Here is a 15,977-nt window from a genome sequence, read left to right as displayed (position 1 = left end):
AGAACCCCCCCTACTCCCCATCCCCCAATCGGTAAAGGTAGCATCTACCCTGACATGCTACAGCAGCGTATTTGCCAGCAGTGAAGCCGTGCTGTTGCGGTGTTTTAAGCGTAGACATACCTCAAGTAAGAGCGAACACCCAGGGAACCATTTACAATGGACAAAATAAGCCTGAAATGTAAGATGAGGTAAAGCGTAAGTTGTGCATGCACAGTATGTGAACGCTGCATGCTCTACAGAGCGACCAAGCCAACCCCAAAATGTGTGATGCAATGTGTAGTACATGCAATGTCATGTGCAAAATGTATATGAAGGAAGAGGTTTGCTGTGTAACTTTAGGGGGTGGCACAGGTCCACCACACATCCACATCTGAGTCTGATCAATTTAGAATTGCTTTGCTGTATGCCAAATATAAGAACCTGAGTGACGAGACCAGAGCCTAACTGAATTCTTGAGTGGAAGAGTTCTCTGAGGCTGCCCCAACACCGATCAATATTGCAAACGATTGATTACCGAATACCAGCATGAATTTCTATCTCAATAGACCCAAAAGTTAAAAAAAACAAGTGACTAGACTTAAGGAATGAAAACCAATAGCCATTCCAAGGTAAAATATTTTCAGGAGTTGTTAAGCAGCAAGAAAAAGGATTCATGTTCACCGAGAAATGAAGAAAATCAGTTTATTTGGATTCTTTTTTAAGATCACATGTGCAACTGAGTAAAGTGTTGTCTAGTGAAATGGAAGAGAACATGAGTGAGACATTTTCTGTAACAGTATGGCATCAAAATGAAACTGATAATTGAAGGCCCTATTCCACATCTTCCAGAAAAGCTCTTCAACCAGCTCTCTTCATAAGTTTGTGCAAAGATCAACTGGCAATTATGCCATAAAAACCAAGAAAATCATGAATTTTTACACTTTCAGTGTAGTACAAGAGGAGAAATTTAAAGGAATGACTGCACCACTCAAACCTGGATATACTCCTCCAGACAGATTTAAAAATGTGTAGGTCCACTATTAGTCATTGCAAGTGAAGTAGTGGAGAAAAAAAATAAACAAAACTAAAAAGAATCAACGACATTAATACAAGACAGTTGGTCAAACAAGATAAATGACTGGATAATAGCTATAAACATCCATATAAGGGAAGAATGAATTCCTCCCTAATTTTATTTATTCTAGTCAGAAAGGCAAACAGCAACATATTTTGTCCTGATCAAAGTAGCTGAAGATGTCATTCAAGAATGCAGATAAAAGTATGACAAGATCTTTGTTATTTGCTCAGACAACAAAATAAAGTGAAACCTTATTGAGAAGGTAGCGATAGCAAACAGTCTTCATACACACTGTGCAACTTTGAAAAATTCTTTTCACTATCTCCTTCATTTAACATTATGGTTGGTATTGAAAAAGAAGGATTAATGCCTAAATTTATGACGATATTGTGAACTCCCAGATACCATAATGATGAATGAAATCTCAAGAACCTAAACAGAATTATGTCTCTACATTTGCTATAAATTACCCTATATTTCAAATCTGCACGGAGTATAAGTATGGTAACTGATCAAAATATAGCATGCTGTTTAATGACAGGTTTCAGAGTAGCAGCCGTGTTAGTCTGTATTCGCAAAAAGAAAAGGAGGACCTGTGGCACCTTAGAGACCAACCAATTCATTAGAGCATAAGCTTTCGTGAGCTACAGCTCACTTCCTCAGATGCATATCGTGGAAAAAGCCTGGCAAAAGCCTGCTGCAGTTTCCACGATATGCATCTGAGGAAGTGAGCTGTAGCTCACGAAAGCTTATGCTCTAATGAATTGGTTGGTCTCTAAGGTGCCACAGGTCCTCCTTTTCTTCATGCTGTTTAAGGGACTATACACAAAGTTAATAAGCTTACAAAAACAATGAAAGGAGGTTTCTGAGAGACTTGACAGATCACAGGCTGATAGCTCCATTGTCACAGTGCCAGGGAAAATCTTGCTTGTTACAGTTAAACAGAGAACTGGAACCATACAAGCACAAAAATCAAGATAATATTCAAAGCAGCTATGGAATCTTTCCATTATGTAGTCTGCATGACTGAATCCAAATTCACAAGACTTAGGGCATGGCTACACTTGCAGATGCAGAGCGCTTTGAGTTAAACCAGCCTTTGTAGAGCGCAGTAGGGAAAGCGCTGCAGTCTGTCCACACTGACAGCTTCAAGCGCACTGGTGGGGCCACATTTGCGGCACTTGCAGCGGCATTGGGAGAGGTGCATTATGGACAGCTATCCCAGAATGCAAGTGGCTGCAATGTGCTTTTCAAATGGGGGTGGGGTGGGGTAGAGTGTGACAGTGAGTGTGTTGTGTAGATGTGGGGGAGAGAGAGTGGGTTTTTCGAGGGCTGAGAGCATGTCAGCATGCTGTCTTGTAAATTCAGAGCGCAGTAAAGCAACACCTCATTCACACTGGCGCTGCAGCGCTCCAGCGCGGGCGCAGCAAACATTATTCCACTTGCCAAGGTGGAGTACCAGCAGCGTCGTAGCCGCGGAATCAGAGTGCTCTACGTGCCTTGCCAATGTGGACAGGTAGTGAGCTAGTGCGCACAGGGCTTCTTTATTGCGCTGTAACTCGCAAGTGTAGCCAAGCCCATAGGGAGAGTCCAGCAGAAGAAGAGGTGACAGACAGAACATAATGTCTACTATTTAAAATTGAAGATACAAATGTCTACCCCAAATCTGTTTGTAAAGGAAGTTGTGCCAGAGTTTACTGCATGGAAGTGGTATAAAATTGTGGAAGTAAAATCATCAGACAGGATAGTTAAAATCAAAATTGTCAGTTTTTTAGTAACACCCATTTCTATAGTCAGTGTAGCACCAATCAAAGTGTGTATTTGGCACAGTCTGATTAGTTTAAAAAAGACTTCAGAACAGTCCAAGGCTTTAAAAAGCAAATTAATTTGGTAAAACTGTATTGGTATCTAAAAGGCAAACACTAAACAGTTATTCTGGGGGCTCAATACAGAATTACAAAGTTCATTTTGGACAATGTGTGGACTTTATTTGTAAGCATTTTTAAAGTAAATCACATAGTGTATGTGATTTAAATACTTTTGTGCTTTTCTTTTCCAAATTGGGGGTGGACGGGTGATAGAAGCTAATTTTGGATTAGGGCAAGTCACAACCACACTTTGGGTTTAGTTTAGCAGGTTCAGTCCTCTGGCATTCATTTGATACATTTTTCAAGCCCTAAACTACAGTGGGCTTGCCTCCATGATGCCAGCAGAGCACTAGAAGGGTGTGACTTGTAAAGCATCCGGGACTGCCACACTGGAAATCCTGCTGGTGCGCTTTAAAAGGGTACCACTTTGCATTAACAGTCTATGTGAAAGAAGACTACATTAACGCAAACTAGGTACCGTTTAGAGCATGCCAGTTGGGTCTACACAGGGCAGCCAGCAAACAGCATGTTAGTGCACTTTACAAATCTCACCCAACCCCAGTATGTTGCTGTGAGAACTTTATATTTTAAAATCCTTGATTTTTCTGTTTTAAGATTTCAACTTTAAAACCAGGAAGTCAAAATACAAAAGGAGGAGGAAAGTGGTGCAGTCAGACTACTTTAGGCTGCAAACACAATTTAATGCAAAAGCTGAACTGGAATTAAGTACTTCTGGAAAATCCGGACCACTGTTTGTACTCCAGTTGCACTTGGGTAAAATGTGTTAGGAGACCAAAGAGTTGCAGGAATAGTAGCTTTGAACTTCAGTGCTAAACGGCATAAGCCGTGCACTTACACTTGTCACTGCCTATCTTCTGGACTTCCTGTCTCCTCACTTAAAATTTACAACTGTCTGCTGTCATGGCATTGTTCAGGAAGTGGTGGGGTAAGGAGTGCAGCAGGCATCAGGTCTTCGCTGCCACCTCTTCTAAGCTCTGCAGAGCTGACTCAGTAACAACTCGTTTCCCTTAGTCTTCACCGAGATCTTGGTTCTCACCCTAATCTAGCTCGTATACTTTACAGGGTAGCCCTCCTACTGCACCCTTTCACTTCATTTGATAGCTGGTCAATATGCAACACAGTTGATGGTTTCCCCAACCCACAAGATTTTAAGATTTTGAAAAATTTTCACATCCTGTACTGGGATGGGGAAGAAAAAAAAAAAAAAGCTGAGTTTTGCAAATCAAAAAAAAAAAAAATTTCAGATTAACAATCAAAACTTTTTGTTTTATAATTTTAAAACATTTACTTTTATTTCAGGTTTTTAAATGTTGTTTTACTTTTTTTTTACTATAAATTAACTTACATTTCAAGTGGAAAAGTAATTTCAAACCAAAAAAAAATTTTTTTTTAATTTCAAAAATATGTCCAAATGGAATTTTTGACAATTGGAAAACGTTTCAGAAACAGAAAATTGATTGAAACCAACTCTTTCCTGTGAAAAGTTTTGGTTTTGACAATTTTGCATTTTCTGATAAACATTATTTTGTCAAAAAATATCCGACCAGCTCTACTATATAGCACAGCTCCCTCTGTCTCCCTTTACCATTGCTGCTTACCTCTGTGATAAGAGCGCTGCTTGGCTAGCCACTGCTGGGGAAGATAGAGCATGAATGCATCAGACTTTCTAGAGCCTGCTATCCTGAAACTCTACATGTGAATTGGGAATGGCAGGAAGAGAAGGGGAAAGAAAGCCAGTGGATGAACAAGATGATCCAGGTAATTATATGCCTGTTATCTTAGCTGGGATGGATTTTAAAAAAATAATGTAACTACTACTAAGGGACTCAGCAATAAAAAACAATATTTCCAATCTTTAATGCCAATCAACATGCTTGCATGGAAAATATATCTTGTCAAATCAACTTCACAAGTTTATGAAGTCTGGTTGAGAAATGTAGCCAGCTGTGTTAACATAATATATTTAGACTTCTAAAAGGTATTTGAATTGATATTACTAAAACTTAGCATTATACAAAAATCAACATGGCATATATTAATTGGATTATAATTAGCTCAAGAGATCTCAAAATATAATTGTCACTGAGGAAATCAACAGGAGTCTGCACATGGCTGCTTCTAGTACAGTTTCATGTAGACTGATTCTCTGCCTAATGCTATTCAATATTTGTATTAATAATCTGGGAAACAAAACCACTGCTTTGAGTTAAACTCTGCAGATGACAGATTGGTGGGATAGTAAATAAAGAGATTGTTATACAGTATCATCTAGATTGCTTGGTAAGATAGGATGCAAACGAGCGAAGTTCATTTTGGTACAGCTAAGTGCAATCATAAATCAAGTAACAAAAGTATAGTCCACACTTACAGGATGGGGAATTTGTACAACAGAAAGCAAAAACTCCTAAAAGGATTTCAGGGTTATCATCTACAACCAAGTTAACATGAGCCTCCAATGTAACACTGGCTAAAACAGCTAACATGACCCTTCGATGTATAAACTAGGGAATATCAAGTAGGAGTAGGAAGGTAATTAATACCTCTGTATATGGCATTAGTAAGACCACTACCAGAAAAAAGGATGTTGAAAAACTGGAGAGGGTGTTCAAAAAAGCTGATTCACAGTACAGAAAATATGCCTGACCATGAGAAATTTAAGGAACTATTAGCTTAGCAAAGAGAGGGTTAAGAGGCAATTTGATCATGGTCTATGAGACCATTAAATTCTAGAAGGCTCTTCAATATGGTAAACAAATGCATAACAAGAACCAATGGTTGCAGGTAGACTCTCAAAACATTCTTTAGAAATAAGACAAATCTTTCATGAGATTAATTATTGAAAAGCCTACCAAGGGATGCAGTTAGAATTTCCATCACATGGAATCTTTCCATCAAGCTTGGATGTTGCTCTCTATATATATTTTAGTTCAATCACAAGTAGGCTTGCCAATTTTCCAGGATTGCACGGAAGTCTCCAGGAATTAAAGATTATGTCACCTCTAGGAATATGTCCAACCATAATTGGCAATCCTAACCACAAGTCATTGTGTTTGATCTAGGAATTACTGAGTAAAAATTCTATTGCCAGTGTTATGTAGGCAGGCAACCTAAAATGGCCATGATCAGGGCCCTGAGGTACCCCACAGCACAATGAGAACAGAGCCCTTAAATTCCATGGCAGTGCTAATTTATTCTGCTGCCATGAAGGTAATCCTTTGATTTTTAAAATAAAAGGTCAAATTCTAGAGTAAGACTCTGTAGCATGAGCTGAATTCTGCAGAATTTTGCTACATCACAGAATACCCAAGGCCCTGATAATAAGGTCCCTTATGGCCTTAAAATCTATGAAATGAGCAAATGAAAAGAACTATGTATTTGTGTAAAGGCCAAGAGATAAGGAAACAAGGTACATAGGAGATAAGTGTTCATTCCCAAGTATGCTGTAATATTCCTCTTCACACATCAAAAGAAACAGAACATTGTCATGGCAGCTGAATTTGACAAATTAGAGAAGGTGTAGACTGAAGAGTAAGCAGCTCCTGTACAAATGGGACTAGTACAAACCCACCAAGGAGGGTAGCATTAATTGGAGGCAGGAGACAATGAAGAGAGAACAGCATAAACTAGTTAAAAATTAGTTGAGAAAGAGAAAATGGCTGGAGAAACAAAGAGCCACATCCAAATGTGTCAGAAAGAATGACCTGAAAAGTGATACAGGGAGAACCGGGGGCATGAGTATGTGAAAAACCAGAATCACTGCCTGGCCAGATTTGCTTAAAAAACAGAACTAAGCTTACCACGAATTTATGTCTCTAGGACAGGAGTAAAGCATGGCAAATTGATTCAGGAAGTAAAATTATTAGTAGTGAGGATTTGTTGTGCGCTGTGAGGATCCGGGGCCACAACAAGGGATTACCTGTCATCCAATGCTAGGGGCAACTGGCTGTAATCAACAGGAAGGGGATGTTTGAGGCATTTACCTTAAGTTAATGAATAGCTCAGACAAAAATGGGATGGCTGCAAGGCACAGGTTACTCCTGAGGGAATTCTGTGCCTCTGTCCGCAGATTTCTTTGCTTCCCCGCAGAACAATGGGAGGGTGGGGGACGAGACGTTAAGGGGGCAGGGCTGGGTGGATGCCTGCCTGTCTGCGAATGAGCAAGAAAGACTCACTCTGTCCCCCTCTCTCACTGTTGCAGTGCCCCCAGCTTGCAGGGGTAGGGCTTTGTAAAGCAGGTTCTGTTCCTGAAGCAGAACAGAAATGCAACAACTAAACAGGCAGGCTGCTAATGTTCCTATTGTCAGTTAACTGTTCTCATTCTTAGTTAATTTCCCCAGGAGCCTAAAACGTGTAAAAGTTTTAAGACTCCTTCACATTGCTAGAGTGGTGTAAAAGAGTCTTATTGTAAATGACAGTAAGGGAATCCTCAGCTAGGAAGATCTATGTGTTTTCTTGCTTTTTTCCTGTGGCACAACGGGATTCGATTACAGTTCAGGATCTATTTTACTTACCCATTTAAAAAAAATGCAGCATGATGATTAACAAAACTGTATGACTTTCATGTGTGAAAGTCTGAGCAATTTAAAGTGACATTCTACTTTACTTTTATTTTGGTGTTTGGTATTCTGCAATGTAATGAAAATATTCTGCAATGTAATGAAAATCCAGGATTATAACTGGAATGCAGGGTATTGGTTACCAAGTATTTGTAACTTAACTTTCATGTGTTTAGAAAATGCTGAACAGTAATTGTGATATTTTTTTCTGGATAGTAGTTTAAATAAATTACCAAAATAAGTGAAACTGATGTGATTATATTGCATTATTTTGACAAATACAATATATAGAATTTTGCAGAATTGTTAATGTTTTGGTGCAGAATTCCCCCATGAGTAATAGGTGGTGCTCAGATGTTTCAGTGATGGGGCTATACAAGGAAAGAGTGTACAAGAAAGAAAAGGTTCTGTTTTGGAATTGGCTTCCTTGGGAATGACCAATTTAGAGATACAAACTGCAGACAACAAACATATATGGCTGCAGAAGAGAGCGTGAGCATGGAGCACTGGGCCTCGTGTAAGACCTGAGGTCTGAATCATAGTCAGCAAAGTCCGACCATGCCATGAATCAAAGTCAGGCCATGTATTAAAGCAGATGCTTACAAGTTCAGTGTCCGCTACATGAACTTGGCAAGGGTACTGCTAGCGTTGCTAAAACACAAGCACGCCTAAGAAGCAACAGATGCTGGGTTGTTGTATGTATGTTTGTATGTGAATACATTCCAAATGATTAACACAGGTGCATCCTAACCTAACACAAGAAAAGAGGGTTTAATAGAAGTGATGAATAGGGATGTTTTGCGCGAGACATCTGGAGCAAGATACAAGGGGAGATAACAAGCAGATGTCATGAAACACATAAGGTGGTACGCAAGTTGTTTGTCTGAGTCTATAAATGTCAGGGTGCCTCACCTTAACCTTTTGCGTGGCCAAGGGGGACAGCAGAAATTCCTGCTGCTGACTGAATCATTCCCGGGCACTCATGTTAGTGTACCTGTAGCTACTATGGGATGCTAGTACTGAGCCTTGAGGGCAATAAACCTGGATGAATGCCTTTTGTCAGCAAACCATTCCTGTGGTCTTTCTTTATGAGTAACGTCAAGGTCTGCTGAATTAGCAGGCTGCATTCTCTTCTACAGTGTTCCCTCTAAGCTGCGTACCTGCGCAGCCACACAACAGTCCATCAAATGCCACGCACTTGATTATTACAGCCACGCACATCCCCAGCGACTTCTGTTCAGTGCCCCACCCCTACTGCTCTGCTGCCACGCTGCTCCTACCCTCTGCCTTGGAGCCACCCTGGCCAGTTGCACCCGGGAGCCTCCTGCTTGTGTGCATGTGCAGAGCGGGAAGGAGGGGGGTGCTGATGTCAGGGTGTCCCCCTCCCTCCCACCCATGTACCCTGTTAGGATATAGATATTCAGGCCTGCCTATAAAGGCCTATACTTTAAGAATGTAGGTATAAGTTTATCATTTAGCTAGTAATAGAGGTATACAGGAAAGAATCTGTGTAAGGGCCTTCTCTCACTGTGACAGTCTGAGGCCCTGTTCTTAGGTCAATGCCTTTGGCTAAGCAGCAGAGGCAGCCATAAGCTGGGAAGCATCCGATCACATCCTCACATTCCAAACTAGTTGTCAAGGGTACAGATGTGGGGACCTGCATGAAAACCCCCCAAGCTTACTTTTACCAGCTTAGGTTAAAACTTCCCCAAGGTACAAACTATTTTACCCTTTGCCCTTCGACTTTCACTGCCACCTCCAAACGTTTATCTGGGTTACTGGGAAAACGTGGTTTGGAAACGTCTTTCCCCCCAAAATCCTCCGAACCCTTGCCCCCCACTTCCTGGGGAGGGTTTGAAAAAAAAAAAAAAACCTCACCAATTTGCATAGGTGACCACAGACACAAACCCTTGGATCTTAAGGACAATGAAAAAGCATTCAATTTTCTTACAAGACTTTTAACAGAAGTAAAAAAGAATCACCTCTGTAAAATCAGGATGGTAAATACCTTACAGCGTAATCAGATTCAAAACATAGAGAATCCCTCTAGGCAAAACCTTAGGTTACAAAAAGACACACAGACAGGAATATTCATTCTATTCAGCACAGCTATTTTCTCAGCCATTTAAAGAAATCATAATCTAACACATATCTAGCTAGATTACTTACTAAGTTCTAAGACTCCTGCTCTGTCCCCGGCAAAAGCATCACACAGACTCTTTGTTTTTCCCTCACCCCAGCTTTTGAAAGTATCTTGTCTCCTCATTGGTCATTTTGGTCAGGTGCCAGCGAGGTTATCCTAGCTTCTTAACCCTTTACAGGTGAGAGGATTTTTCCTCTGGTCAGGAGGGATTTTAAAGGGGTTTACACTTCCCTTTATATTTATGACACTAGTCAATATGGGGTTGTCAGGAAGGTGATCCGATCTATCACCTCCAGAGAAAGGGAAGAGCCTAGAAGACGTAAAAGGAAATTTAGGTTGATAGTTTTCTGTCTGGTAAGAACTCACTTATCAATAGACACAGCTGGGATACCCTTATGTCTTTATAGATGTAGTTGTGAAATCCTCACTTCTGTATTGTTTTGTCATTATAGTTCCCACTTTGCTATTGTTTATTTGCATGGTCTCTGTCTGGTTCTGTGATTGTTTCTGCCTGCTGTATAATTAATTTTGCTGGGTCTAAACTAATTGAGGTGGTGGGATATAACTGGTTAGCTAATCATGTTACAATATGTTAGGACTGGTTAGGTAAATTTCAGTAGAATGATTGGTTAAGATATAGCTAAGAATATTACTATATAAATTAGGGGCAAACAGGAAGTAAGTTGGGATTCAAAAATAAAGAAAAAGCAACTTGGATTTAAACTTGCTGGAAGTTCACCCCAATAAACATTGAATTGTTTGCACCTTCGGACTTCGGGTATTGTTGCTCTCTGTTCACGAGAGAAGGACCAGGGAAGTGGGAGAGTGAAGGAATAAGCTCTCTAACACACCCCATCCCCGCAGAGCGGTGGGAGGAGAAGAGGGTCATGGCCTGGGAGTGAGACATAGCTGCTGGTGGCTGTTGCTGTGTCTGAACAAGTCTTCAGACTGGTGAGTGCTGCTCTGCTTAAAGTGACAGCACACGGTCTCTCATACACTTCCCCAGCACAGTCACACACACACATACAGTCTCCGTCTCTCAGAGTCTCCATCTCTCAAACACACACACAGTCTCCGTCTCTCTCTCTGTCTCTCACACAGTCTCTCTCTCTTACACACACACACACACAGTATCTTTCACACTAACCTCCCAACACATACTTTTATTGTTGGTGTTGTTACTTCTTGGTACTTCCTGCAATACACATATATTCTCTGTAATTTTATTCTTTCAAAGTGCTGTTATTTTAGTTTTTTGACTGATCTATGCATTTCAAAATTTTATTTCTCTCATGCTTAAATTTAATTTTTGAGTAGTGAGTTCTAAAATGCCTGACCTGGCTTGGCTGGAGAAATTATCATTATTACTTTTATTACAGTATTGTGCTTTGTCATTCATTATTTAAAGTGGTACAATCAAATAATAGTACCCTTCTAGAATGTAACTTTAGCATCTAACCTTAGCAGTGCCAGTTTAAAAAAATTAACTAAACACGTAACTTTAGACACTGTGCAGATGAAGGCTGTTTATTTTCACATTGTATTTTTAGTTATATCTGTAAAATAACTTAAAATTCGCATGAAAATAAATGTAGTAAATCTAGGGTTTCTGTTTCTACTGGTGGTGCACATCCACACATTACCTCAATATTGGTGCACATAAAACTGATTCCACACATGAATGGCAAAAAATAGAGGAAACAAAGTTCTTCGAGTGCCGATAACACTGAAGCTCTGAGAACAGAAGCACTGAGCATCCGTAACAACCTGGCAACAGTAACAACATTCTTAAGCAACATACTTAACAACAATGGACACCTACAACACTAAGGCAGATGGTCTTCTAAGGGAGAACACCATAGATTTTACCTACGTCACCTGCCAACAGAATTACATTGCCACATGAACTTGCATATCTTAAATTCCGTTATGGGTGTCTTCCAATGAGAATTAAAGAAGAATATCTGGATCCTGACCCAGCACCTTGAGGAAGCAAAAAGCAGTAACAAGTAAGTGAGAAACAAATGTCTAGAAGTCATTTTAAGGAGAAAATGAGCATTTGGGAATACATATATAGCTCAACTATATTTCTAAGACTGAATTATAGACCCCATAGATCTGAGGGTATATACTACTATTTATGAAGGATTCATCTGCCAAATGCAGAAGGGCAGGCCTCATTACCAGGTACTGAAAAAACTAACCTGAGAAATACAGAAGTTCTGATACAGAAACAGTCAATATGACAAGGAAAGGAGTAACTCAACAAAAAAACATAGTGGAATCTTCTCTCAGATTTTGCTGGAGACTGAATCCAGGTGCTAAGATGAGGCCTTGAGAATGAAAAAAAACATACTGAAGGGAACCTCAAGTCTGTATTTCAGCTCACCAAAATTAACAGGATGACAGCTGAGGCTCTGAAGCAAGCCTCTGCAAGACTGTGAAGGACATCCAAAACCAACTGTTGTCTGGCCCATTGAAGACTTAAATTACAACTACACTGCATATAGCAGCAAGGTGAAATAGTCTATTTAAGGTTGAATTGGAAGAGCTAATAAGAAGGCTGCAAGTTTGTGGAGATCAGGAAGAGGATACAACTGCTTCCCTCTCACAGCATGAGTCTGATTCACCAAAAGAGTAAGATGCAGGGATGATGATAATTATAATAATAATAATACATCATACTTTATATACAGTGGTCATCAGAGGATCTTAAAGTGGTTTATAAAATAGGAATTTTTGCTCTCCTTGATAGATGGGAGAAACCGTACTATTAAGTAGTTTTTCATGACTACACAATGAGTCACTAACAGAGCTAGAAACAGTATCTAAGTTTTCCAACTCATACTATTGCATCCTATCCACTGGACTATATGCAAGCAGAGCGCTCACAGATGGGAGCTATGCTGGAGGTAGAAACCTAGGACTTCTATAATGCAGAGCTAAAGGCAGATTTGAAAAATGAAAGTTCTTCAAGATGTACTGCAACAGAAGCGGAAGGCGTGAGAATTCCTTAAGTAACCAGGGAACATTCAGAAAAATGTTGCAGCCTGGATGAAGCAGCTATGAGACCCATATCCAACGGCTGCTGGAATCTTAGTTTAACTTTGTAGTCCTAAAATTTGCTTAAGTGACAAAATGAGAAACATGAGAAGATGGATATGAATTACAAGCAAGCAGACAGATTGGGGTGGCTTAGCAGCATTAGCCCTTTATGACCAGCCATCCAAGATCTTGACTCCACTGTTTTCTGGAGACATTAAACAGAAGATGGTAACGAGACCAGAATTTTTCCAATATATATAGTATGCCTATAAAGTTATTAAATACACAAGAAGCAAAGCACTAGCCGTCACGCAGTCAAACTCTGACAAGCCAGGATATGTAGAGAGGCCAGTGATCAGACAACAGAGAATGCACACCAAAACTACTGAAAACCCGACAGAAAGCACAGAGATGAAAAAACACAGTATACAAAGCCTTGATTCCAAATAAAATGCAGATAATGAAAAAGAAAGAAGAGAGAATCTTGGATGCATTAATGCATAGATCTTTTGTCTCCTCAACCCCTATCATTCTTAGTCTTTTTGCATGTCTCCAACTATAGCACAGAAAATTTTAAAAGGGGAGTTCTTACAACCAACAGTCACAGAACTGGTGTAATTATGAACGAGGAATGGAGACTGTTATAATGTGGTATTAATTAGTAGCTTTAATAGGATATTCAATTTACCATTTATATAAACACATGTAGGTACAGTTACAAAGCAGAACAAAAAGTAATAGGTCTTCTCTGTAACTTGAGATAGAACAACAAAAAGCAAATCCTGGGAAATGTAAAGAGGTACACAGAATAATATTCTTTCCCTCCCTACTGCTAGTCAAACAGCCATCAACACCATGGCTCTTTAAGAGAAAAGACGGAATACTGAATTAAACATTCCATAGCTGTTGGCTACCAAAAATAAATAAATAAATAAATAAATAAAGTCAGTGCAAATATAGGGACAGCAACAAGTTCCCTTTGAGAAAGAAAGGCTGAAAAGTTAATAAGAAGCAGTGTAAAGCGAGAGAAATAGCATAAGGGAAGTGAGTGAGTTGAAAATAAGGAGGCTGGAGTGAGAAGAGCCAACATAACCAGACAGAGGGAGAACACAGATAAATGAGATGTGCGCCTAACTGTACTAAGAGAATGCAAAGGGTTTACTATTGCTTGAACTGCATCAGTATAAGAGACAAGCTACCCAACATAATTTATCAGAGAAAAAAAAAGTCTGAGACCACTAGATGTTCTGGTGAATGGTAATTTTGTTCAGAGGGCAATACTACGAGTACTGATGCAGTTAATGGAACATGGTACTGTGATTCAGATTCAAAGAGTTATCAAATTAAGTGACTCTGGGTCATTCAACTCTAGTTATACTGCACTGGAAGGAAGAATTATAGCATGTGTTCTCCCTAACAATTTCAGACCTAATGACAGTCCACAGAGGAGCTATATTAATCTTTCTTTATCCAAAAAGAGTCTGCTGAAATGCAAGGCTTTTGTGAGGGCTTAAGAGTAGCTCACAGATGACACCTATTGAAGAGACAATAGCCAAAGTGAAAAAACAGAAGGACAAAATGGTATGGGAAGGAGGAAACAATTGGATTGGAATATTTTGGCCACAAGTTCAGTATATGATAGAATTAGATTAAAGAAACTGGAACAATCTCTCCACTTGAGAGAATCTGTGAAGGTCTTCACTTGAAACTGTTGCTGAATCTCTAGGAACATAACTAAACATAATTAGTTTTCCTAATATCTAACCTAACTATAAGGATAGTTAAGCTCAGGAATAGGCTTCCAGAGGAGGCTCTGGCATCCTCATTATTGGAGTTTTTAAAGAACAGACTGGACAAACACCTGTCAGCATGGTCTAAGTTTACTTCGTCCTGGTACAGTGCACGGGGCTGGACTTGATGATTTCTCATGGTCCCTTCCACTCCTACATTTCTATGATTCTACAATAAGTACAAGAAAATCAGTTGTATTTAAAGCTCTCTTATTATGATTTCTTATTTAAACATATGATTCTATTGTAAAATGCAACTAACATAGCACGGAGGTGGTCCATGTGTCTCAAATTTCCAGATCCAATTTGCTCAATTTACAAGATATTTTATTTAACTGAGAATACTACAAACTGAGCTGGGACCTAAAATCAAGTTGTGGTCTGACTTATAGTACAACAGCAACTATTGCAACTGAAATTTTGCTATATTGATTCACAAGACAGAAAAGAAATCTAGTTCACTCTCCCAGAGCTGTGTATGTCTCAGTGGTGCTAAAAAAAGCAGAAGCTTTTACATGTCCCTTGAAACAGGCAGATAAGATCCAGAATATACACAGGGAGAAGTTCGGTTAGAAGCACCATATTTTTCTTGCCATAACCACATACTTTTCTTGCCACAACATTACAGATAATCAACTCATAGCTTCATGTAGTTTATCTATCTAAAAACTCACTTCTAATGCATATATCACCACAGTATCTAGGTACCACATACAGAAGACCACAGCTGGATCCATCTTGACTACTTGAAGTTGTCTCATGAAGTAAGAACAGTTTTGGTAGTTATTCCATAATTCTAGAAGTCTTATTTAAGAAGGGGAATAAGACTTTGGTACAGATATTTGTGGCAGTACTGAATATAGGTGTTCTGTAGCAAAAGAGGATGCTTAGTCTATTAATCACCAGAGGTTTCATAGCAACATGACTTAATTCTGGGTACTCCTTGTGAGCAGTTCTTTTCTGTATACTAGGCACGTTTTAGCAAAAATTTTTTTGGAAAGCTTTACACACGAAGTAAGATGTATGGTACACTATCCACATTTCAACAGAAATTTTTATGATTACATTTATATAGGAGAAAGTTATATGTGATGTTTTTTAAATGGTATATGAAAATTCTTTAAAAACTACATAGTAACTTGTTTCTTCTGATAAACAGCGTTAAATGTAAATATTATCCAAATTTGATGTGATCAAAAATAGATCCTTCAGCTTTTTCATTAGTTCTTTCATGAACATCTATATAAGTGTTTACACTGCACTTATCATGGTAATCTAATGAAACTAAAAATAATTGATCTCCTGAAGATATACAAACTGAAATGATTTTTGTTCCTTTAAGAAATAATAATCCCTTTATAAAAGAGAGTTAAGAAATATCTAGCCAACAGCAGCTATTGTTAGAGATTATATAATAATTTTCCTCAGATAAAACCTAATTCAGGTAGTTATGAATGGTTCATGTCCAAATATCTAAATGAAGCCAGCACCAGGCAG

At 39.1% G+C, this 15,977-nt stretch overlaps 1 protein-coding gene across 2 annotated transcripts in view; it reads right to left on the bottom strand.

Annotated features, from left to right (window-relative positions):
- Nucleotides 1–15,977, bottom strand: part of RSBN1L (round spermatid basic protein 1 like) — a 94,521-nt gene that overhangs the window by 36,386 nt on the left and 42,158 nt on the right. The gene's annotated exons all lie outside the window — the stretch shown is intronic.

The sequence above is a fragment of the Lepidochelys olivacea genome, assembly GCF_965140295.1.
Source record: "Lepidochelys olivacea isolate rLepOli2 genome assembly, chromosome: 1".
In the NCBI taxonomy this organism is placed as follows: domain Eukaryota; kingdom Metazoa; phylum Chordata; order Testudines; family Cheloniidae; genus Lepidochelys; species Lepidochelys olivacea.
The sequence above is the reverse complement of the archived record's forward strand: the minus strand, read 5'-3'. Positions and strand labels throughout refer to the sequence as shown.